Genomic DNA, 23774 nt, shown 5'->3' with positions numbered 1-23774 from the left:
AAACATGAGATTGGTTCAAAACATTTTGCATTCAATTATGACTCTGGTTTCATTCACATGCATTCGGTTCTGCGTTACTGGCACCAGCGTCAATAACTTCCGCGGCAACAAGGCTCGCCATTGGCTGTTTCGTTTGCTGACGATTTTTAGGGATGCACGAGCCGTTGATACGCACCGGCTCGCGAAAGTAAAGAACGGTTTTTTGAGCGCCTCGAAACTGATCGTTCGCACGAAGCCGAAGTTTACCGAGACATTACGATTTTTGTGTATATGATACATATTCTGATTTTGATCTCTGTCAATGTATTCCTTGTACAACTTTTGCGTTATGCGTATCACGCATTGGTTGTGCGAAGTCAGAGCAAATACTGTGCGAATTGAAAGGACACATTGGATGATTAAAGCTTGAACTTTTGCGTGTAGGCTCGTCAGTCGTCAGTTCTATGGTTACGAGGTCGACCATTTGAAACATTTAATAAACCAACGTGGCGGAGTGTAACAGCTGCAGTAGAACACACACAACCTTCTCAACCGGGAACTCTTCGTCGTTTATTTGGCCGCCATACTGAGCTAGTTTGCGACCCAGCTACCGTTTCCGGGGGATGCGGTAGGGGACCGATACGATTGCGATGTCCGACAACGAATCAGAGGCAGCTTGGTATAGCGGATGGGCACCTCGGGCTTCTGATAAAGTGCTTGACGCTCCGTTTTCCAGGACGTACCAAGCACTTGGGATGAAGTTCTTTTTTCCCAAGAACCTGTTTGGCTACCGTCTTATAGGTTTATTTCTAGCATCCTTGCGAAGCTTGAGATTCATCTCGCCAGTGCGAAATCGACGGATGCTCCGGATTTTTGTTCTATACACTAAAGCGCATTTTTATTCGAGATGTGAGCCGACATATAGTATTCTTGTCTGTACCACTTGTTTTTGTTACTATGTACTGTGAACTGTGGATTAAGCAACATTTTTCAATAACTTTAAGTTTCAATTGCATCCATTGTTGTAAATTTTGGTCCCAAATAGGCTGAAAAGTAAAATTCCTGATTACAATTACCCACTCTAAAACAAACACCAGAATGACAGTGGGCGCAATTGCGCTACCAAACATCACTTGACAGTTGACACGTTCAGCTACCATTTTTTTATGGCAAACGACAAGTGACACAGTTGTCAGGTACGGCATCGTCTGGGAGAGACGATTCTCTCGTTTGCTCTCGCCGAACTTTCACCCCGCGTAGTTTTTCTTTTCTACCCTATTCGTCAACTCATTGCTGCACGCAGTATGTCCTGTACGGACCGGCAACTTCCTGTGTACGGTTGCCCTTCGCACAGCATCGTATGCTTGAGCACGGCTGGAAACTCTCTGTTTTCCCCCCGCTAGCTGAGAGTCAAAGAGTGGGTGAGCATTTTCCTGCCCGAGTTGAGGATTTGTTTGAAAACAACAGCAGCGTGAACGGAACCCACTGGCAGTCTGGCTCGGGCTGCCAATCTGAGACCGCTCGCCTGTATGACGGTTCCGTCGTCCGATAGCAACCGTCAGTCGTAGAGTATCCTTCGCAGGGGATGGTTCACGCGCGCGCGTTCTTTCCTTCTCTCTGTATATTATAAATTGTGCACAACAAAAACAACACATCACATCACATCAGCTCGGTTTAGGCAGTCTACGTCGTGTGTATATTGGTGTGCTACACCGAAGGATTCGCTCTGAGGACACACACAGAACGACGCACATCCACACCAAGACCGGGCGGTGGCAGACAGATAGTCGAGAATTCTACGCCAGCCGCTCTGCTGCTGCTGGGTGGTAGCCGAAAATTTTCCTCCCTGTTCTATCCTTTGGAATTTTTCCTGTCCGTCTTCTACGGTGTCGGTGGAAATATTTGTCGATCCGGGAAGTGTGGAATCTTTCGCTTATCTCCAAACTGTCCTATTTGCAAGTTCTGTGGACGTCTTTGAAGTTTTTAACGAATCTGTAAATCAGGTGAATCGAGTGAAATATAAAACCACCTTTCCGTCCTCTCGACCTTACGGCGTTTTTCACCTCCTCCCTCTGTGGCTGTGCGTAATAGGTCGGATTTTCGCGTGTGTCTCGCTCGGTCGGTGGCGAATTATTTCGTGTACATGTGAGAAATAATACGCGTTGGCGATGGCTTTTTGAAGGTTAGACATCGAAACACCGCACTACGCACGAGTGCACGGAAAGAAGCCCGTTGTTCGCAGTGTGTCCTGTGACTGTGCAAAGAAAACTGTGTACCCACCGAAGAAGACACACGTAAGGAGTGCGGGTGAAAGAGATAAAAAGGAAAAGTTGTTTTACAAACACTGCTATTCGGGGAAAGTTTTGCAGGGCAGAAGAAAAACAGTGCGATTGGATGGGAGAATAAATTGAAAATCAAATACTGCAAAATCAAGCAAACAAAATTAAATTAAACGAGCCATCGAGGAATCACTGAAAGGAAGAGGCGTCCGGTGAATGGTAGAGGAAAATCACCCGAGGGCGAAAAAAGTTCTGTTTCCAATTTTTACGCTCGATCGGAGGAGAGCCAACAGCAGCGGTTTCTGTGTGTGAGTTTTCCGAATGATTTCAATCTGCGTCTGTGTTGTGGCTCGCGAGAAAACGTCGCGGCGACACTAAGGACCGGAAATTGTGTCCGCGTACGTACGAGTGGCAAGCACATCGCGGCAACGGCTGTGGTGGCCAGTGTCGAAGAATACAAGTGAAATTTTTTGCTGCTCCTTAGACGATGGGTGATGGTTGTTGTCGACTGTAAAGAAGTTAATTTGTGTGGATGCCGATGATTGTCTCGGGCCTGCATCGGATAGGGAGGGAATTTTTTTTCGCAAGAGATCACAGCGTGGCAAGAGATTGGGAGTGATACAAACGTAAGTAGATGATTTTTGTTTTATGGTTTCTTTTGATAAATAATACAATTCGTTTCACAAGAACGAATTTCCTTGTATATTTTTTTTTCTGAGAATGTTAGAGAAATTATGATAAAGCTGACGTATGACAAAGAGAGCAATTTCAAATACCAAAGAAATAAACTTTAATGATTGTCATTTCGTAAAGTACTGATATAGCAGCCATTTTACAGCATTACTAGATAAAAATTCCCAGAATATTCCTAGAACGGAAAATGCCGTTCTATTGCTTTTTAAGTTACTTTACGAATATTAAGATATCAACGATTTATTTTTGGTTTTATGCTAGTACAGTACGCATGAAAATATGTATAGATGTTTTATTACAAAATTCATATGGATAGGGTATAAAGTTTATCTATTTTAGTTTTTTGTCTATTGTTTCTAGCTTTATGTTCGAATGGCTTTATTGACTCGGCACAGCGCAATTGGGATTTTCGGGAGATCTAATTTAATTTTTTTTGTGTGACGTCTACATTTCTCCAGTTTGAAATACTATTAAGCATCTCAAAATTGTTATAAAAATGTTATTTGAGAAGAATGGGATTCGAACGTTTTTGCAATTGGTAAAGAAAGATGCTTGTCTGCTTGTGATCTCAAAGGACAACCTAAGGTACTGAATACCTTTTCGGAATATGACCTTTCGTTTATTCGTCACAGACTTCGCAGCCTGCCGTTATAGTGTACAGGACAAAAAACAGTAAGAAAGGAAAAAAAATTCAATTAAATGCTGAGATTATTTGCCTTCTAATTAAATAGATTGATATCGATTGAGAAATTGATAAAGTTTTCCACAATAATTAAAAACACAAATACTGGTGCACACATTTTAATAAGAATGTTAACTAACAGTCAGTAAGTTATACTGGAATTCCAGTAGTCAAATACCGATCGCCAGTAGTGTTGTTTCGCAGAAATCTAAAGTTTGATATGTCGCAAGCCAGCCTATGACCCAACTTTTAACCTAGCCTGTGGAAGGGTACTTATCCCACGGTTCCCCTCATTAAGTCCGAAACAACGGAAAATTTCGTAATGTCCCGTGCTATCCCTAAAACTACGATAAATTTGTGCTCTTTCGAAAAAAGTTGGATCAAATATGGTTCAGAACTTTTATTTTTTCGGCTCTGAAGGGGTCGGATACAAATGCGTTATTTTTTTTATTTTTTATCATTAATTTAAAATCAAAAACATGCTTAGCTTGCCCATAATACTAGAATGACTGTATGAGCCCAAAATAATAATCTACAGTGTCATCATCAAATTCAGAAGTTTGATTTTAAAAAAATTGACGAGCTTCTATGAATTTGAATAATTTTTAGAACCCCTCTTATAAAATATAATTGTAAATTTCTTCGTCATTTCCAGAACCAAGTTTTTTTGGCTCCTTTCGGGGTCCCAAACAATACTAAACTTACCTGAAGTCGATTGGTTTTGTCTCCGCTTGGCGCATTGCATTTCAAATAACAATGCACTACATTATACTAAAGTATAGTATTTTAGATGCCCAACAACTTTGCAGAGGACACTGAAGGGCTAGAATGTCCCTAAGAAGAGCTACAGCTGTTCAAAGTTGAGTATGTCGATTTAAATGCAGAAAATTTTGTTTTCTGCCAGCATTACCAATGTACCGGCGTCAAAGGCGTGTTTCAAAGGTTACTTCTGATGGAAATCTGGCTGACGCCGGTACACTGGCAGTGTTGGCAGAAGAAATGATTTGCAACATAAATTTCGACATACTCAACTTAAACAGCTCTAGTATTTTTTTTTGGGACACCCTAGCTCTTTAGTGTCTTCGGCCAAGTTGTTAGGCATCAAAAAACCTACCATTTGAAGTTATGAAACCTATGGTTTGAGCCATTTTGAGCTCTTTAGAATGAAAAATGCATAATAGTTGGATTTTCCATACAAATCTCCATATAAATTTCAAATGCAATGCGCCAAGCGGAGACAAAACCAATCGACTTCCGATAAATTTATTGTTTGGGGCCCCAAATAGAACAAAAATACTTGGTTCTTGCTTTCTGCTATCAAGTTTCGTTTTTTCCATATAACGATTCCCCACCCTACTGTGTACCGAACGTATGGGGACAGAGAGAGCAGTGCAATACAACAAGAGCCGAATTAGTTTAAAATTTGCTGTCACGGAAAAACAGTCATTTTAGGAAGCCTGATCCTGGCAAGTAGGCTACTTGTTCTCAATATACACAGGTAGTTCCACAATCCTAAATTTATCGTGAGTCGATTGATTTTGCTTCCGCTTGGCGCATTGCATTTCAAATTTATAAGAAGATTTGTATGGAATAACCTACCTTTTTGCCTTTTTTATTCTAGAGAGCTCAGCATGGTCTAAATCATACGTTTTAAAACTTTAAAAGGTGGTTTTTTTACTTGTATTTAGAGTATTTTGGTTCACTATTTATATTATAGGAGAACCATTAGGCTATTTAACTTACGGATAGACACTCTGGAATACATTCTCGTTGAGTTACTAACAAACTGGGTGCTAAGTAAAAGATTTACTTACTTTACTTTTAAGGCGACAGACCGATTATCGATCCAGTGCCGAATCTAGAATACGTCGCCATGTCCCTCGGTCTTGGGCTGCTATCCTCCAATCGCCCCTACCACCTATTTCGCGTGCATCCTCGTCGACAGCACACATCCAACGAGGGCGGGATCTACCCCGCAGTCGACGACCTCTATCGGAATTCCTGCTAAATATAGCCTTCGCTTGACGCTCATCCGGCATTCTCGCTACATGCCCAGCCCACTGAAGCCTGCCGTATTTTATTCGCTTGACTATATCCGCCGATTTGTATGCCTGGTACACTTCATGGTTCGTGCGTCTGCGCCAAACACCATTTTCTAGTTTGCCGCCAAGGATTGAACGCAAAATCCTACGCTCAAAAAACCAAGAGCTCGCCGGTCAGCCTCTTTCACCGTCCATGATTCATGACCGTAGAGAGCCACCGGAAGAATCAGTGTTTTATAGAGTGCAAGTTTAGTACGTATTTGCAGACTGCGGGACCTTAGCTGGTTACGTAATCCATAAAGACCCTGTTTGCGGCTGCTATCCGCCTCTTTATCTCACGGCTAACCTCGTTGTGACATGTCACTAATGTTCCTAGGTAAATAAATTCGTCGACTACTTCAAATGTTTCCCCATATAGCACCACCGCAGCACCAACCTCCGACGGACTACCACGCATTCTGCCAGCCTTTCGTTTTGGCAGAGTTTATGACAAGCCCTAATCTCGCAGCTTCCCTCCTGAGAGGTCCGAGACCTCTTCCACAGCTATACGGTTGATACCAATAATGTCGATATCGTCCGCGAAACCGAGAAGCATGTGCGACTTCGTAATGATGGTGCCGCTTCTCTGCACACCAGCCCTCCGTATAGCTCCTTCCAATGCGATGTTGAACAATAAGTTCGACAGCCCGTCACCCTGCTTCAAACCATCTAACGTCACGAAAGAGTCCGATATCTCACCGGCTGTCCTGACGCTTGATGTAGAACCTTTAAGGGTGGCACGTATCAGCCTAATCAGCTTTGTTGGGAAGCCATGTTCAATCATAATCTGCCATAACTCATTTCTCTTGACTGAATCGTACGCTGCCCTGAAGTCTATGAACAGATGGTGCGTCTGCAAGTTGTATTCTCGAAATTTATCGAGAATTTGTTCTTTTTTTTATTGAGAAGAGTTATGCCCCGATATTTGCTACAGTCCAGACGATGACCTTTTTTGTAGATCGGGCATATGAGACCCTCCAACCAGTCCGAGGGCAATTCTTCATCAGACCACACTCTCAGCATGATCCGATGGATGGCACGATACAGATGTTCGCTCTCGACTTTGAAGAGTTCGGCGGGAATGCCGTCCTTCCCGGCTGCCTTGCAGTTTCTCAGCTCTTTCACTGCTTTCTTCACCTCGTCCATGGATCCACACCTTGACCATCATTCTCAATAGTCATCCTGCTCCTTTCGACTCCACTGTTTCCCTCACCGTTCAACAGCACACTGAAGTGTTCCTTCCAACGCCTGGCCACCTCTGTTTTATCGGTTATTAGGTTCCCCTCCCTATCGTTGCACAGGACATGGGCTGACACGTTTCGATTCCTGATTCCGTTGACCTTCTTGTAGAAGCTCCTCGCATCGTGCCTGGAGAAGCAACCTTCCGCCTCCGCAAGAATATGCTCCCAATGCTGTCGTTTCTTCCGGCGATGGAGTCTCTTTTCAGCGGCTCTAGCATCCCGATATCTACTCTGACGAGTCACAACCGTGGCCAACATGTGACCCCTGGCGTGGTTCTTCTACTCCGTCACTCGCTGGCACTCAGCGTCAAACCACTCATTGGACGCAGCTGCCGCAGTTGTACCCAACACTTCTCGCGCTGTAGTGCTGATCGAACTGTGGATGTGCCTCCACTGTACATTCAGGTTCCCTTCAACTCTTTCCTCAATCCGTTCATCAACCTTCTGCGAGTACTCTGCAGCCACTCCTTCAGTTGATAGCCGCTGGATGTTCAACTGCATCCTCCTCGTACCTTGGATTTCAACACATTGAACAACCGGGCGCGGATTTTGGCTGCTACGAGATAGTGATCCGATTCAACGTTCGGTCCTCTGAACGACCTCACGTCTGTAACGTCTGAAAAGTGCCGTCCATCAATCAGAACGTGGTCAATTTGAGAGCAAAGCTTCCCATTCGAGTGCATCCAGGTGTGCTTACGTATGTTCCGGCGTGCAAAATAAGTGCTACAGATAGCCATCCCCCTAGCTGCAGCGAAATTAACAAGCCTCAGGCCATTGTCGTTCGTAGTAGAGTGGAAGATTTCCCTACCAGTTATGGGGCGGAAGAAGTCTTCCGGTCCGACCTGTGCATTTGCATCTCCGATGACAATCTTTATATCGTGTCCTGGGCACTCATTGTATGTCTTTTCCAGGAGCTCATAGAACTCCTTCTTTCCGTCATCGGATTTCTCGTTGGTTGATGCGTGCACATTTATAAGGCTGTTGAAGAATATTGCCCTTAATTCTCAACACGCATATACGGTCACTGATCGGCCTCCATCTAATGACACACTTCATCTGTTTTCCAATTAGCACGAAACCGACTCCTCTTTCTGCTTTCACGCCGCACAGTGGGGCAAATTGGTCCGTTGGCGCGACAAAACCTCATAACTCCTTATCAGTTGTTTCCATAGTGTTCATATCTTCGGCAATGTTGTTCACCATTAAAACATCTTATTTAAAAATGTATTCAGGTAGCTTTTATTTTTTCTACAGGTGGCGCTGATATCTATCTTCTGAATAAATGGTGCTAGCCATTTTGTTTCTTCGGGAAAGTTGTTTATATCATCAATTGACATAAAGTTGTCGAACACTTTACAACTATTAGGACTGACCGTTAACGAGATAAAATTATTTTCATTATTCTTAAACCCAAAATTTCAGTTATGAATTATAACTGGGACTTAAGTACATATGTTTCAATTTCAGATATATTCGAACTTTCGAGCCATCATGAAATGAATTATTGAAGGTTTGTAGTTGCCTTTGTATAGTTTTTTGTCAACCTATGATGTGTCATCATATTTGAGAAAGAATGTAAAATATAATTTTAATGTTATTGTTTGTGATAAAATGTTTCAAATAGGAACATTGTTCAATTGAAGATTAGTTGGTCATGTTACCTTTCTAAGAGCTCCTCTTGTTTAATTTTATACCATTTAACATGAACACTAAACGCTTACTTCTGTTTAAAACACTGTTCACCCAATAACAAACTGTTTCCTAGTACCAATAATTATTTCCGAGGGGTCTTAATACTACTGGACGTCAGTTTCGAAAGACTCCCGAATACAATCATGGTCGCGTTGCATACACCGGCATTCAGCAAAGCCAATTATAGGTAAAACATCGATACGGACACTGCTGATTGACGATTTTTACATGAATTGACATGAAAACAATCGTTGTGAAAACTCGAATTACTCGGTAAGTCGCAACTAGTAGCAGCTGATTTTTTGTTTAGTGCTAGCCAATAGTATTTTAGTACAATAATAGTGTCATAGCAGAACAACGTAGAACTTTATGTTTTTCATATTGCCGTAAATGAGGAAAAGTTACAAAAAAACTTGTTTTACACACTATGCCTCCTACGAACCTATTTCCAACAAAACTGTCTTAATATTACATTACCTATTAGTTTATACTCTGTTTAATGAGGATCATATTGATTAGCTTATTAATTTCTAAGTATTTGCATGCCCTACTGGAAAATATCTGTGAAAATTTTTTCTTCCATTTTACAAGCCTTGTAGATCCTCACTTTCACAATATTATGGCACATTTTCTAAATTATTTTTCAAAGTGAATTATCATGATTTCCAGTCGATAACATGTCTACTGCAAGTAGACAATAAAATGAGGCATGAAAACTGAATTTCATTTGTTTAGTTTTGTCGCGACTTTTTTGGGTTCTGCCCCACAGTGCGCCGCCGCTATAGTAGATGTGGTACTTAAATGAAGTGTCCGCAATAGGATCTACTGCTCGGAATTCGCGTTCTCTCGATTTGGATACCTGCAACCTCCACATTCATCTTCCGCAGCTCTCTAGCCAGGATACATACGCGTGCTGATTCGAGTAGAGTCCTTACATTCCAAGTATCGAGTTTCCAATAATCATTGTCCTTTTTCGTTCGCCTAGGTCCATGCCGATTATTCCGTTCCGTACTTATATCTGGATTGTTCGTAGTATTTAATATTCGGTATGCTGCCTTACTAGGGCTGCGATACCTAGTCTCTAAAAGATTTACCAAGAATAAAAAAAATATATATAGACATTGGACATGGGATGGTAAGGTATTGGAATTCTTTTACTTTAACTGTAAAAAACTTTTTATTAATGACAGTTCTAAACCTAGAACAGTAATTTTGTTAAATAGGAAAACAAGATTTTCGGCTTGTAAACGGTTAACACTTTAATTTGATTCGCTTCGTTAGTGTGCGTCGCAATTAGCTTTCGCTCGTAAAAGTTCGGATACATTTTAAAAATGTGTCAAAAAAAATGAAAATACGAGATGACTTGCGTGCCGCGAAAGTCCTTTACTACAATGTCGCGGTACCAATACCAATACACAGAACGCACATGGTGCGCAGCTACACAACGATGAATAGATGTATTCGAGCTTAATGAACACCCTGTGAGTAGAGCGACCGTCAGTTAGAAAAGCATAAAAAAAAAATTGGCGACTGACACTCGCGCATCAAAGAGATGCACGCTGTCATTAGTTTGGCGATATTATTATGGTTTATTTCTATCTACTTCATTCTATTTTTGTTGAGGGATGATATTACAAGAAAATTGTTTCAAAACTGATGGTATGTATTCTTAACTTTTGTTGAGATGCATTTGTCAACAGTTAGAATTCTGAAAAAAAAGCAAAGACAACCGCAACCTGATAAGTTTTCGGACATCAATTTTCGTTTATTTTCTTCGTCCCGGTTCTTGGCTTCCAAAATGATGTCGGACATTAGTTTTCTGTTTCTGAGCATAGTACGCTTTTTGGATACATAACATACATTTAACACGGCACAATATAAACTTATGTTTAAAGAATTCCGTGTTGTAGAAATATTAATATCAGGCAGTATCCACTTTTTCAACGGCACTGGACATCGATATTGGATAGAGAGTTATGCTGGATCTATCAAACAAACCTACATAACGGGTGACAACTAAAAATCTGGAATTTGTTTGAGGCACTGGTTCTGGTCTTTTGTTCGTTCTAAACGAAAGGAAAATGGATTATCGGTGATTTGTTTGCTAGCACAGCTTCCTCTAAATGCGAACTATTTGTTGAGCATTTTGAAGCCGCTTTTTCGTCTTCAGTTGCTATGCCAGATCATATTGACGCTGTAATACGCGATACTACGCAGGAGAGTTTCGATTGTGGATTTTTTCAAGTGACAGGAGCGCACGTTTTGAGTACAATTCGAAAGCTGAAACATTCCATTTGTCCTGGGCCAGACGGGATCCTGCCATCTTTGTTGAAAAACTGCTCGAACGAACTGGTGGCGCTTCTTGTAAAGCTGTTTAATCTTTCTCTGCAACAAGAATTGTTTCCTACTAGTTGGAAAAATTCACACTGATACACAAAAAAGGGACAAGTGGAACAAAGCTGATTACCGAGGAATTACATCATTATGTGCTTGTTCCAATATTTTCGAAATAGTCGTCAGAACAGTGCTGTTTTCATCATGCAAAAACTATATTTCTAGTGACCAACATGGTTTTTATCCTAAGAGATCTATCACAACCGATCTGTCGCAGTTCTATCCGTTGTGTTTTCGCTCAATGGACGCAGGAATGCAAGTGGATGCTGTGTACACGGACTTCAAGGCTGCGTTCGGTCGTGTTAATCACGACGTCCTTCTACGAAAGCTGTACGCACTGGGGCTCTCCGCCATGCTCGTGAGATGGCTTCGTTCGTACCTGACCGGCAGAGTTGTGTGTGTCAGTCTTGGGTCGTCACATTCCGAGCCATTTACAACGTCTTCTGGAGTGCTGCAAGGAAGCAATCTGGGTCCACTTTTATTCGCACTGTTTATTAACGACGTTGCTACAATTATACCGTGAGGTACACGACTCCTTTTCGCAGACGATGTTAAAATCTTTCGGGTTATAGCCTGTCTTGGAGACTGTTCGGAACTACAAAAGTTGCTTGATGATTTCAGTGATTGGAGCAACCGTAATCTTCTTACCCTGTGTGCAGAAAAATGTCATGTGATTACCTTCAGCAGGAAGCTTCAATCATTTAGCTTTTCATACAGCTTATCTGGGCAAGCTCTTCAGCGGGTAAGCCAAGTTAAAGATCTTGGCGTAATTTTAGTTAGTCAGCTTACATTCCGGGCACACTACGAAGATGTCATTTCAAGAGCCAACAAGCAACTAGGATTTATTTTAAGAATTGCCGATGGATTCCGCGATCCACTGTGCATGAAAGCTTTGTACTGCGCCCTGGTACGATCGATGCTCGAATCAACGGTTGTCGCTTTGTATCCGTTCAACAAGGTCTGGATTGATCGCATGTAAGCTGTTCAGAAAAAAATCGTGCGTATGGCACTAAGGCATCTTCCTTGGCATGACGCTACGAGGCTGCCCCCCTATAAGCACCGCTGCATGTTATTGGGGATTGAGACGTTGGAGAGAAGGAGATCTAACGCACAAATTACACTGTGCTACAAATGAAAAAAAAAATGCAAGAACTTCTGAAGTCACCTAGTGTAGGTTGTAGGTCTTGTTGAGTGTAACATTTGCTCATACTAGGAATTTTCCAAACACCCCCAAAATCTCAAAATACGGTTTTTTGGACCTCAGTGCATACAATGTTTTTTAACTCAGTCATTTCTCAACCGATTTTCAATATTTAGGCAGTTTTGGAAAGAAAATGAATAGAGCTTTCAAAAGCTTTACTAGTTTGTACTAATATCACTAAAACATGTTTAGTTATTTGCAATTAAATATAATTTTTTAGATTTTTTCACGCAATTTTTCAACTTAATTTGAAATTTGCCACCTGTTTTTGTAAGAAAGTTACTACAAATACACTTAACTTTTGAAATAATTTTCAATGACGAAACAAACAAAAGTGGTTTTGTGAAAATCGGTGAATATTTGGCTGAGTTATATATTTTTTAAGAAAACCAGAATTTTTAGCTTCTATCCCACAATTATTTCGCAGTGCTACAAATGGTGAAAAAACACAAGAACTTCTGAAGTAATCTAGTGCAGGTTGTAGATCTTGTTGAGTGTAACATTCGCTCATACTAGAAATTTTCCAAACACACCCAAAATCTGAAGTTATGGTCAAAATACGGTTTTTTGGACCTCAGGGCATACTTTTTTTTGACTAAGTCATTTCTCAACCGATTTTCAATATTTAGGCAGTTTTGGAAAGAAAATAAACAGAGCTTCCAGTAAATTTACTGGTTTGTACTAATATAACTAAAACATGTTGAGTAATTTGAGTTTAAATAAAAATTTTTAGATTTTTTCACACATTTTTTTAATGTGAGGTCTAAGAATTGGGTTTTGATCATAACTTCAAATTTTTGGGGTATTCGGAACTTTAAGTATGCGCGCTATTAACACTTGACTAGAGCTATTACCCACACTAGGTCACATCAAAAGCTCTTGCATTTTTTACCATTTGTAGCACCGTGAAACAATTGTGCGTGCGATGCCAAAAAATCTGGTTTTCTTAAAAAACCTATAACTCAGCCAAATATTCACCGATTTTCACAAAACCACTTTTGTTTGATTCGTTATTGACTATTATTTCAAAATTTGATTGTATTTGTAGTATCTTTCTCACAAAAATAGGTGACAAATTTCAAGTTATGTTGAAAAATAGCATGTAAAAGTCTAAAAAATTATATTTAAACTCAAATAGCTCAACATGTTTTAGTGATATTAGTACAAACCTGTAAATGTTTTGAAAGCTTTGTTCATCTTCTTTCCAAAACTGCCTAAATATTGAAATCGGTTGAGAAATGACTGAGTTAAAAAAAATGTATGCCCTGAGGTCCAAAAAACCGTATTTTGACCATAACTCCAGATTTTGGGGGTGTTTGGAAAATTTCTAGTATGAACGAATGTTACACTCAACAAGACCTACAACCTACGGTAGGTCACTTCAGAAGTTCGTGTGTTTTTAAACCATTTGTAGCCCTGCGAAATAATTGTGGGATAGAAGCCATAAATTCTGGTTTTCTTAAAAAATATATAACTCAGTCAAATATTCACCGATTTTCACAAAACCACTTTTGTTTGATTCGTCATTGAATATAGTTTCAAAAGTTTAGTGTATTTGTAGTATCTTTCTCACAAGAACAGGTGGCAAATTTCGAATTAAATTGTAAAATTGCGTGAAAAAAACTAAAAAATTATATTTAAACTTAAATAACTCATAATGTTTTAGTGATATTAGTACAAACCAGTGAATTTTTTGAAAGCTCTGTTCATTTTCTTTCCAAAACTTCCTCGATATTGAAAATCGGTTGAGAAATGACTGAGTTAAAAAAAATTGTATGCACTGAGGCCCAAAAATCGTATTTGGACCATAACTTCAGATTTTGGGGGTGTTTGGAAAATTTCAAGTATGAGCGAATGTTACACTCAACAAGACCTACAACCTACACTAGGTCACTTCTGAAATTCTAAATCGCTGTAGCACAGTGTTATCTTTGTTGCAAAGGTCCTGAAAAATGAAATTGATTCACCCGCTATTCTCGCAGAATCGAATCTCTACGCTCCAGAAAGGAACCTGCGGAGACGTCGGCTTTTGAGCTTAGAGGCAAGGTATAGTCGGTACGGCCAGTATGATTCGATTAGGTTTATGTCTACGAGGTTCAACGAGGTTGCAGAACTGTTCGACTTCAACGAACCCATCAACACTTTTTTACGTCGCCTGCGGATTCGCTTACAATTTATTGTTAATCGTCTCTAGTTGTTAATTTTATTCATTAAGACAAAAATTGTCAGATGGAATTTTTAAATATAACATAACATAACATAACATAACATAACATAACATAACATAACATAACATAACATAACATAACATAACATAACATAACATAACATAACATAACATAACATAACATAACATAACATAACATAACATAACATAACATAACATAACATAACATAACATAACATAACATAACATAACATAACATAACATAACATAACATAACATAACATAACATAACATAACATAACATAACATAACATAACATAACATAACATAACATAACATAACATAACATAACATAACATAACATAACATAACATAACATAACATAACATAACATAACATAACATAACATAACATAACATAACATAACATAACATAACATAACATAACATAACATAACATAACATAACATAACATAACATAACATAACATAACATAACATAACATAACATAACATAACATAACATAACATAACATAACATAACATAACATAACATAACATAACATAACATAACATAACATAACATAACATAACATAACATAACATAACATAACATAACATAACATAACATAACATAACATAACATAACATAACATAACATAACATAACAAAACATAACATAACATAACATAACATAACATAACATAACATAACATAACATAACATAACATAACATAACATAACATAACATAACATAACATAACATAACATAACATAACATAACATAACATAACATAACATAACATAACATAACATAACATAACATAACATAACATAACATAACATAACATAACATAACATAACATAACATAACATAACATAACATAACATAACATAACATAACATAGTCAATTGACTACATTATTTTCCTTTTCTATAGAAACCTTTTTGAGCTACTTTCAGATCAAAAATTTTTTTTTATGATTTAATGCTTTAGCTAATATACTTTAATTCTGGGAAATTATCTTTTTTACCCCCGTATTAAGTAATTCCGGGATTTAAGTTTCTCAGAAGGGAGCACTACTGTTTCCGATTTGATAGAAAAATAAACACAAGAAAAGATTATTATGCACAAATCACATAATCAACCCCTTCATTAGTGGAGTCCCAAAGTATGCCACCTCAATGCCACCTCAATGCCATTCGTATCAGTTTTCGGTCAACAAGTTAGCCCTGGGAAGAGCAGTGCCAAGGGTTTCGAGTAACAATGGCGACTGTCAACAATAGCAAAGCACCAGTAGCAACAGCAGCAGCAGAAGCAGCAGCCGCAGCAACAGTGGCACTTGAGTTTGCTGCTGTTGTAATCCGAGCGGCACTTCAGGCTCCAGCTGTAGGATCCTATTTTCGACTTGTCATCCGTCTCGTGGAGCAGCTGCCTTCCGTTCGTCACTGCTGCGGAAATGATTTTTCTTGTAAAAGAGCCACGCAGAATTACCGCTCGCTCGAGTGGTTTATTGTGTCAAGTGCCAAAGTGGGACATTTTCCACTTTGCTCGGCTTAAGCGTCCTGAGCTGGCAGTTTCCCGAGGGCAGGCAAGACATGCAATCCGCTTGTCTAAGATATAACGATGGTAATGAGACAATTTAGAAATATGTTAATGGTGTCATCCAGCAGGCAATATTTTAATGACGTGTAGCTCAACAATGAATGGAGCTCGAGAATGCAAGTAAGAGATTTGAGTGAAAACAAAAATTGAAGCGCAAACATATGCACAACGGGCAATGTTCATTCAGCGGTCTTGAAGTGAAACCTATCGCAATCAAAATCAAAAATATCGTTTTCCACTAGAATCACTTTTATAACACAGCCACAGACAGTAGAGTAAATGAAAAAACTTTTCTGTTTAACCACTCGCCTGGTAGTGGACCTTCGTGTTCGGTTTTTCCCACCCGAGGTTCGGTAAAACTGGTGACGCAGCCTGCAGCAGGGCGACTCATGGAACAAATCAGCACTCTGTCGATGATTTATCGAAAGCTTTCAGCATTTACCAAAAACCAGACACACGTAGACCGCTCGCATATCACTGATTTGAATAAAAACACAGAGTTTGGGAACAGGAGAAACGAACCAGCAAAAAAGTTATTCTATTGTCGAATCATTTTTACACACCCAACCCGAAGCTTTCCAGTCCGAAGAGCGGATCCATTAATCTTCTGCGGGAATATTTATTCAGCAATCAAACAATACCGGCTATCGCTATCGGGGAAAAAAATGTATTCATCAGCAAAATCGGGTCGGATGGGGTACGAGATTTAGATGATGCACAAGCTTTCGGCTGCTAGAACAAGCACGATTTTCACTCCACCCTGTGCTTCGGTGCGGGTTGGCGTTTAAGCGCAGCTCCGGGTTGCTGCACTCGACTGTGATTCTTTAAGCTGAAAGCTCAAATCGCTTCTCCCCATCCTGATGCCTTTCGCGGTTGTGCGAACATGCAGGTGAGTGGCCGCAGCATAGCACGCGTCACCTTAACGAGCTACGTGACATCGATTAACAATGCGGTGGAAATGATTGAGAATTTGATATTTAGCAGATTATCTAAAAACAACGAAAAAGCGTGAAAGTTATTTTAACTGGTTTCTTTGCCGTAGAGGTTTTATTTAGTTTTTTTTTATTATTTAAAATTGATGCGAGACCGTTAGAGTTTGTTGGACACTCCGAAAAATTCTTATGCTTTCGCGAATTTGTAAATCCTGCGAATTCAATAAAAAAATACAAAAAATATTAGGTTCGGCTAGTAAACGTAAACTTTTCCTCTACATTGTTTTCATTAATAACGCCAACGGCGATTCCAATCTGAGTCTCGAATTTTCACTTTACCACTCTCTTCTGCCGGTGGTGTACCGGTCATATCGTTTCCATTACCGTTTTTATTACACCCCAATTGTTAAACTTTGACGGTGCAAGCTGAGTCACGTCGTGATAGACATTGACGGGGAATAAACATACCAAGCAGGGTTTGCAGCATCATCGTCATCATCATGACCGTAGACATGGGATATCCTAGCGGTGTTTTTTTTCACATCTAACCACAATCGAACCGCATACTTAAATTACACGTTGCGGTAGAAAGCTGTCATAAGTTTGCTCTATAAAAAACATGGATTGCGTCATCACCGACAAGAATTTTTCTGATGTAGTTTTTTAGTTTACTTTCTAAACTTCCGTATCCATTAATGTTCGTCAAGTTTCAGAAGAATTCTACCTAATATCATAATTAACAAACAACCAAATATAGATTTTATTCAGCAAGTGGTTGTTTGTTTTTAAATCCTTCGAAAGTTGATTACATGGCAGAGTAAATATCGTGGTTACCATTTTAGAACCGGCAAACATCAGCTGAAGCTGTCGGAGTGGAGCTTCTTTGGAGAAAGTATCCTGCTGCTGTCGTATTTTGCAGCAGGTCATCCCAACAAATTGAGCAAACACGACTCCTACATTCAGGCGTCCTAAGGCTATCAAAACAATGCTTGAAAGTTGGCAAATGTTATCCGGTTTTACGACATTCAAGAAAGCCCTAAATGGTGGAACTTTGAATGGCGAACAATTTATAATTCAACCCATCCCGACCGACCGCCTTCCGACCTATCAATTCCTGATAATACAATGTCAAGCTCAGCCCGTGTCCTGTCCGGTCCTTTATCAAGGAGGAAATCGCACGGGACCGTTCTTCATCAATAAACCTGGCCCACCCGGTGCCATGAAGACGGACAGCCCACCCTAGAGGAGATCTATCAAAGCTTTCGTCTGCTTCGGAGCCGAACAATGTACAACATATAGTTATTTCTATTAGCGGACGAGTGTAAAAAAAATCACCAGTGCCATAAAGGTCTGTCACCGGGAAAAATACTTTCCGAACAGAGAGAAACAATTTTGTGGTATTCCCAGCTCAATTTGGTTTCGGGTCTGGTTTGTGGTTCTTTTTTCTTATGGCCTGACAGCAACCCGTTTGCTTGTCGGAGTTCGCAAAAGTTATGCTTGTTTGTTGGCTTCAATGGTATGGTACTGGCTTCTGCAGCTGTCGATGTGTGTGTGAATGTTTGTGAATCCGTTTCCTGCGAGCCGAGAAATCACTCCAAACTGTGAACTCGGGCACAACTTTCTCACCAACTGCATCGCAGCCAGTTGCCTTCACCAGATGGTGGACATTTTGAATCAAATCAAGTTGCAAACTGTGTGCAGAGATGTGTGAGTGTGTGCCTGCGGGGAAGAGTCTCAGTTGCGAGCTGACGAAATTGTTTAATTTGAACACTTGTGACAAGATTCTCAGTTCGTAGGTCAACTGTTAGTCTTTGAATGGTTTAGCAATTTTCGAATTGCTTCGACAATTTTGAAATATTGACAACCATTAAGTTTGAATATCAACAAACCTCGTTTAATGACCAACAATGTTAAAAGTTATTTTTAGGTTAATTTGCAATACTACTATCAACAGCTTAATTTATTGAAAAGTTTTGCTTAAAATTGAAACTAAAACTTTACCAAATTTTAATCTGATAAGCAATCAGCTATGACAGGTTATTTTCTGTTTTTTTTTTCTTTTTTTTTTGTAGAATATATTAGGTTATTGTTGCTCAGTGTCCCAAACATTCGGATAAAATTTAAATTTAATTTCTATATACACAAAATGGTTGAGACAGGTAAAATCTTGTCGATTTTCAAATGGCTAGGACTTCACAAAAAATGAATCAATTTTGACACTGGAAATATACCAAATCCAGTCAAAATTGATTGATTTTTCGTGAAGTTCTGGCCATTTGAAAATTGACCAAATTTTGCCTGTCTCAATCATTTTGTCTACTCCCTGTAGGTGGACACCAACTCGAACAGATGACGGCAGTAGTTTGGGGTCATTTGGACCCCCTAAGGAAAACTCCTGCTATTTCGTAACCTGTTTTTTCTACCCCATAAACGTAATGTACTATAGTAATATTGATCTGTTTTCTATGTTTCTGCACGAAAAAACCTTGATATTGAGGTCAAAAGAACAAAAATAATAACGAAACTAAAAATTATGATTTTCGGACATAAAAAAGTCGTTTGGGGTGAAAATGAATAGCTATTGGGGTAATATGGACAGTGTTTGGGGTGATGTGGACAGGGTAAAAAATGTGAGTTTTATAGTATCAATAGTTGCTTAATACACAGTAGAAGGTGGTATCAGGCATACGGAACGATAACTGCAATTCTTTGGCATTGCACAGTGGTTCCACAGTAGGCCAAAAAAATTTCCCTTCTCCAATATTCATACTAGAAACTGAGTATGCAATCGTGTGTCGCACACGCGCGTTTGTGTGTGTGTGCATGTGTGTGCGTGCGTGTGTGTGTGTGCGTGTGTGTGTGAGTGTGTGTGTTTGTACGTGTGTGTTTGTGTGCGTGTATGTTTGTGTGCGTGTGTGCTTGTGTGCGTGTGTGCGTGTGTGTGCGTGTGTACGCGTGAGTGTGTGTGACTGTGTGCGTGTTTATGTGTGTGATTGTGTGTGTCTGTCTATGTGTGTGTATGTGTGTGTCAGTGTATGTGTGATGTAAGTTTCATGAGAATCGGATGATATACCAATTTTTGGCAGCACTATGAATGTTGCTGTGTCAGGAAATTTCAATGTTTTTTATGTTCGAAAATCGCAATTTTGAGTTTAACTTCGATTACCTAATTCCCTCAATTTTGATCTGATTTTGGATCAACTAGTTTCGTTTTGAGGGGAAATTTATGTTATTTTTCAGAACTCTTGTGTACCGTACAGTCTCGTGAAACAGCTCGGAATGATCGGATAATCAACAGCCTATATGAAATTAACCGTATTTTTCGAGTTTTTGGGTCCCGGTTTGCATATCGTCGTTCCAAATCCGTTAATCCCAAATTCTCGAAACGGGAAAAAATATAACGCCATTTCTTATTTTTCCTTGAAAGGCCTATCTAATTCCTTAAATTTTCCATTAAATCTTTTAATCGGTCAAACGGCTCAAAAGTTACAATTTTTTGAAAAATGATGTAATGATTTTTGGCAACTTTAATTTAAAATGGATCACACGAAGGACCAAACAAAAAAATACGGGTGTAAAGTTTTTCGATAAAGAACAAGTATACCAATGTTGAACATGATCTGAACAAAAAATAAATCTGATAATAAGAAAGGTTTAACGGCATTTTGGGGGAACAACATTTTCGGACATCAGAAATGAGTTCAGCACCCAAAAGTACGTCATTTTCCAGCATTTTAGAAAAAAATGAGGTTTTCCAACTTTTGTTCAGAAACCCGCCACTCTGCGGGGCATTGAAAACACTTTTTGTACAGATAAATCATCCCAGATTGCCTGCAAAACTTTTTACAGTTCATTGTTTGTACACCGCCGTCTATCCGTTCGTTTTTATATGCCCGCGGCATCAGTCCGACGAAAGAATTTACTTCAAACTCGCCTGACCATATCACCCCAAAAAAACTGTCTATTTTACCCCAAACAGGACGCCTTTCTAAAAACTCAATTCCTTCCACTATTTTCGATCAAACTTATCGCAATCTTTCATTAAAATGTACTCTTTTACTAGACAAACACGGCTGCAAAGATCATTAGACTGAAAACATCGAAGAAGTTCTCAAAAAACCTTAAATACACAAGGGTACAACTTACAGCAAAATCAACTTTTGATGTTTCCTTTGTTTACATTGGCACTGCGGTGCACCTGTCACAGCAAACCATGTATTTTTTATATTAGTTAGGGTTTAGTAGTTCAAGGAAAGGATGAAGTAGTACATGGAATTCAAAAATGTAATACTTTCCAAGATAAAGGACCTGTCCATTTCACCCCAGGAGTCCAAATTACCCCAAACTACCCTACTTTCACAGAGTTTAATGGAATTTTGTGAGTGTACAGGCTTTACTAAATAAAGGGGGGCCCTACTCTGGAAAGTTAAAAAATAATTATTTTATTTGTTTTTTTTTGATGTTTAGGGTAAGGTAAAGTATAAGGGTGTGTTGGCTATTGATTAAGGTATATTTGAAGATGTATTTTGCATGTTGTGAGCGCAAATATAATGTTTTGTGTTCTTGCCTGTGTATAGTTTTATGAACTTAATTTGTTTGATCAATTTTCTGGATAGGGCATCGAAGTGTCATCTCTGTTACAATCAATTTGTGCAATAATTTTGTGAAAATTGAACCGCGAAGTACGTATTTCATTAACTTTGGGCCAAAAGTTACGTATTATTCAAGTAGTTCTGCAAAATCTGTTAGTAGCTCAAATAGCCTTACAGTTTAATCGATAAAAAAATAAAAATAAATAAATAAATAATAAATAAAAAACAATAAAATCTTAGGGTTCCACAATTTTACACAAACAAGCAAAAGACTCTCCTTACTATGCTAAAAAATATGCAGTAAAAATTATATTGATATTACATGTAAAAATATCTTGAGAAAGTTCGCGAAAATGCTATGGAGATTAATATTATAAACTAATCTTCTTCATTTATTCGTTTGTATCATGAGTTAATGTTTCATTGAACTATGAAAGTTCATCATTTTACTCAAAATATCATAAATGTGAATTGAATTTTAAAAAAAGTCTAATTTTTATCATTTCGCCAAATTCACGGTTTGAACGAATTCATGGTGAACTTTTTTCGACCGTGATAATATCGAAAAAGCACTGTACACAGGGTCTCAAAACGGGTTTCAAAATAAATTCCATGATTTATCCATATATTACCCGGAATATGACATTAATTTTTTAAATATTTTTAAGCATTAAGCAAAAAAGTGCAGCATTCAGCAGAAAACGCAACGTAGCATTCGATCGAATATGAATCAAACAGTGAAGGCAGTAGCCGTTCAGTAAAATCCGTTCAGCACTTACAAACCGCTTAAAAAATAAACCTGTTCCGGTTGAAATATTTCTCTGATTATTTTTAAGTTTTTCTGTGTTCCTTGAAAAATAAATTCACTGACATTCATTAATTTCCAATATATCATAGCTTTCCATGTATCATAAAAAATGTAAAAAGAACTTTGACAATAATAATAGAGATAGTAAATAAATAGAGTCTCTCAGTTTTACATTGCAGATCCTTTTGGAAAGTTACACGAGAAGTCAACAATTAAAATAGTTGAATGTAATTTGTGACATGAAATACCGTTTCAGATATGTTTCATTTTTTAAACATGGCTTATACCATGCCCTAATACTTCACTTTCCGAGTCGAACTTTTGTCATGTTAAAAATTTATACGCTACGAAAGGTCCTGGACCTGACAGAATAGCTCCAATTTTTTTCAAAAACTTGGCAGAAGAACTATCTACACCATTACAACATCTCCTTAACATGTCCCTAAAGAATGAAATTTTTCCAGAACTCTGGAAAACTTCTTATTTAGTGCCAATTTTCAAACCTGGCGCTAAATCTGACATTCGTTATCATCGTGGAATTGCCATTATTTCATGCATTCCAAAATTATTTGAATCAAAAATTAATGAAGAAATCTTTCAGCAAGTAAAACACCGAATTACAAATGAACAGCAAAGGCCGATCAACTACCACAAATCTTTTGGAATTCATAACTTTCACTTTGACTGTAATGGATAACGGCAACCACGTAGAAGCTCTTTATACGGACTTAAGCAAGGCATTTGACAGAATCGACATACCTTTTTTGCTCTTCAAGCTCGAAAAATACGGAATTGAAACTAAATTCCTACTTTCCTGAATAAACCATTCCTCTATCTCTTAACACAAAAAGTTGGTATTTTTATTTTTAATATAATTTTTCATAAATTTTGACAATTTGCGATTATGCGAGTCATTCATGCAAACAATTGTTCCGAAGATACTATTAAGTTAGGATGATGGTGAAATGCGCTATGGAATTAAGTTTCATTTTTACCTTATTGGACCACTGTGCAGCGTAAGAAAATCCGGGAAAAATAGTTTCTCATGGAGAGTTCCTCTCTTGAAGGGGGTTTGAATTCTCTACCAGCAGCAGCTGAATCGATGCTGATCCCAACGAACCGGAGAGAAAGGTTTGCTTGCGCTCGGATTTTGTTCCGGGGGAGCCGATGGGTTTTGGCTATCCATCGTCTTCTTCTTCACCTATTGAAAGCCGTCTATCGACTGCCTCGCGCAGTCATTGTCAGTTATATAAGTGATAAGTGTTCTAGAAACATGATGTCGGATATGTAAGTCCCCTTGGCGAGATCCAGAACGCATGGTGCTCGACGTTATCGCTTTCAACGCGAAAAAAAAAACAACTCGCAGAAATGTGGAAGACGAACGTATATTTGAACAGCGCAAAAATGCTATTGTATATTATACTATTCT

At 38.8% G+C, this 23774-nt stretch overlaps 1 protein-coding gene across 1 annotated transcript in view; it reads left to right on the top strand.

The window, feature by feature from the left end:
• The first annotated feature begins 1552 nt into the window (after positions 1 to 1552).
• Positions 1553 to 23774, top strand: part of LOC129725692 (uncharacterized) — a 239805-nt gene continuing 217583 nt past the window's right edge. The window contains exon 1 of the mRNA XM_055681776.1: positions 1553 to 2884. The gene's annotated coding sequence lies outside the window, so the exon portion shown is untranslated. The remainder of the gene's footprint in view (positions 2885 to 23774) is intronic.

Source organism: Wyeomyia smithii, chromosome 2, assembly GCF_029784165.1.
Source record: "Wyeomyia smithii strain HCP4-BCI-WySm-NY-G18 chromosome 2, ASM2978416v1, whole genome shotgun sequence".
Classification (NCBI taxonomy): domain Eukaryota; kingdom Metazoa; phylum Arthropoda; class Insecta; order Diptera; family Culicidae; genus Wyeomyia; species Wyeomyia smithii.
The sequence above is the reverse complement of the archived record's forward strand: the minus strand, read 5'-3'. Positions and strand labels throughout refer to the sequence as shown.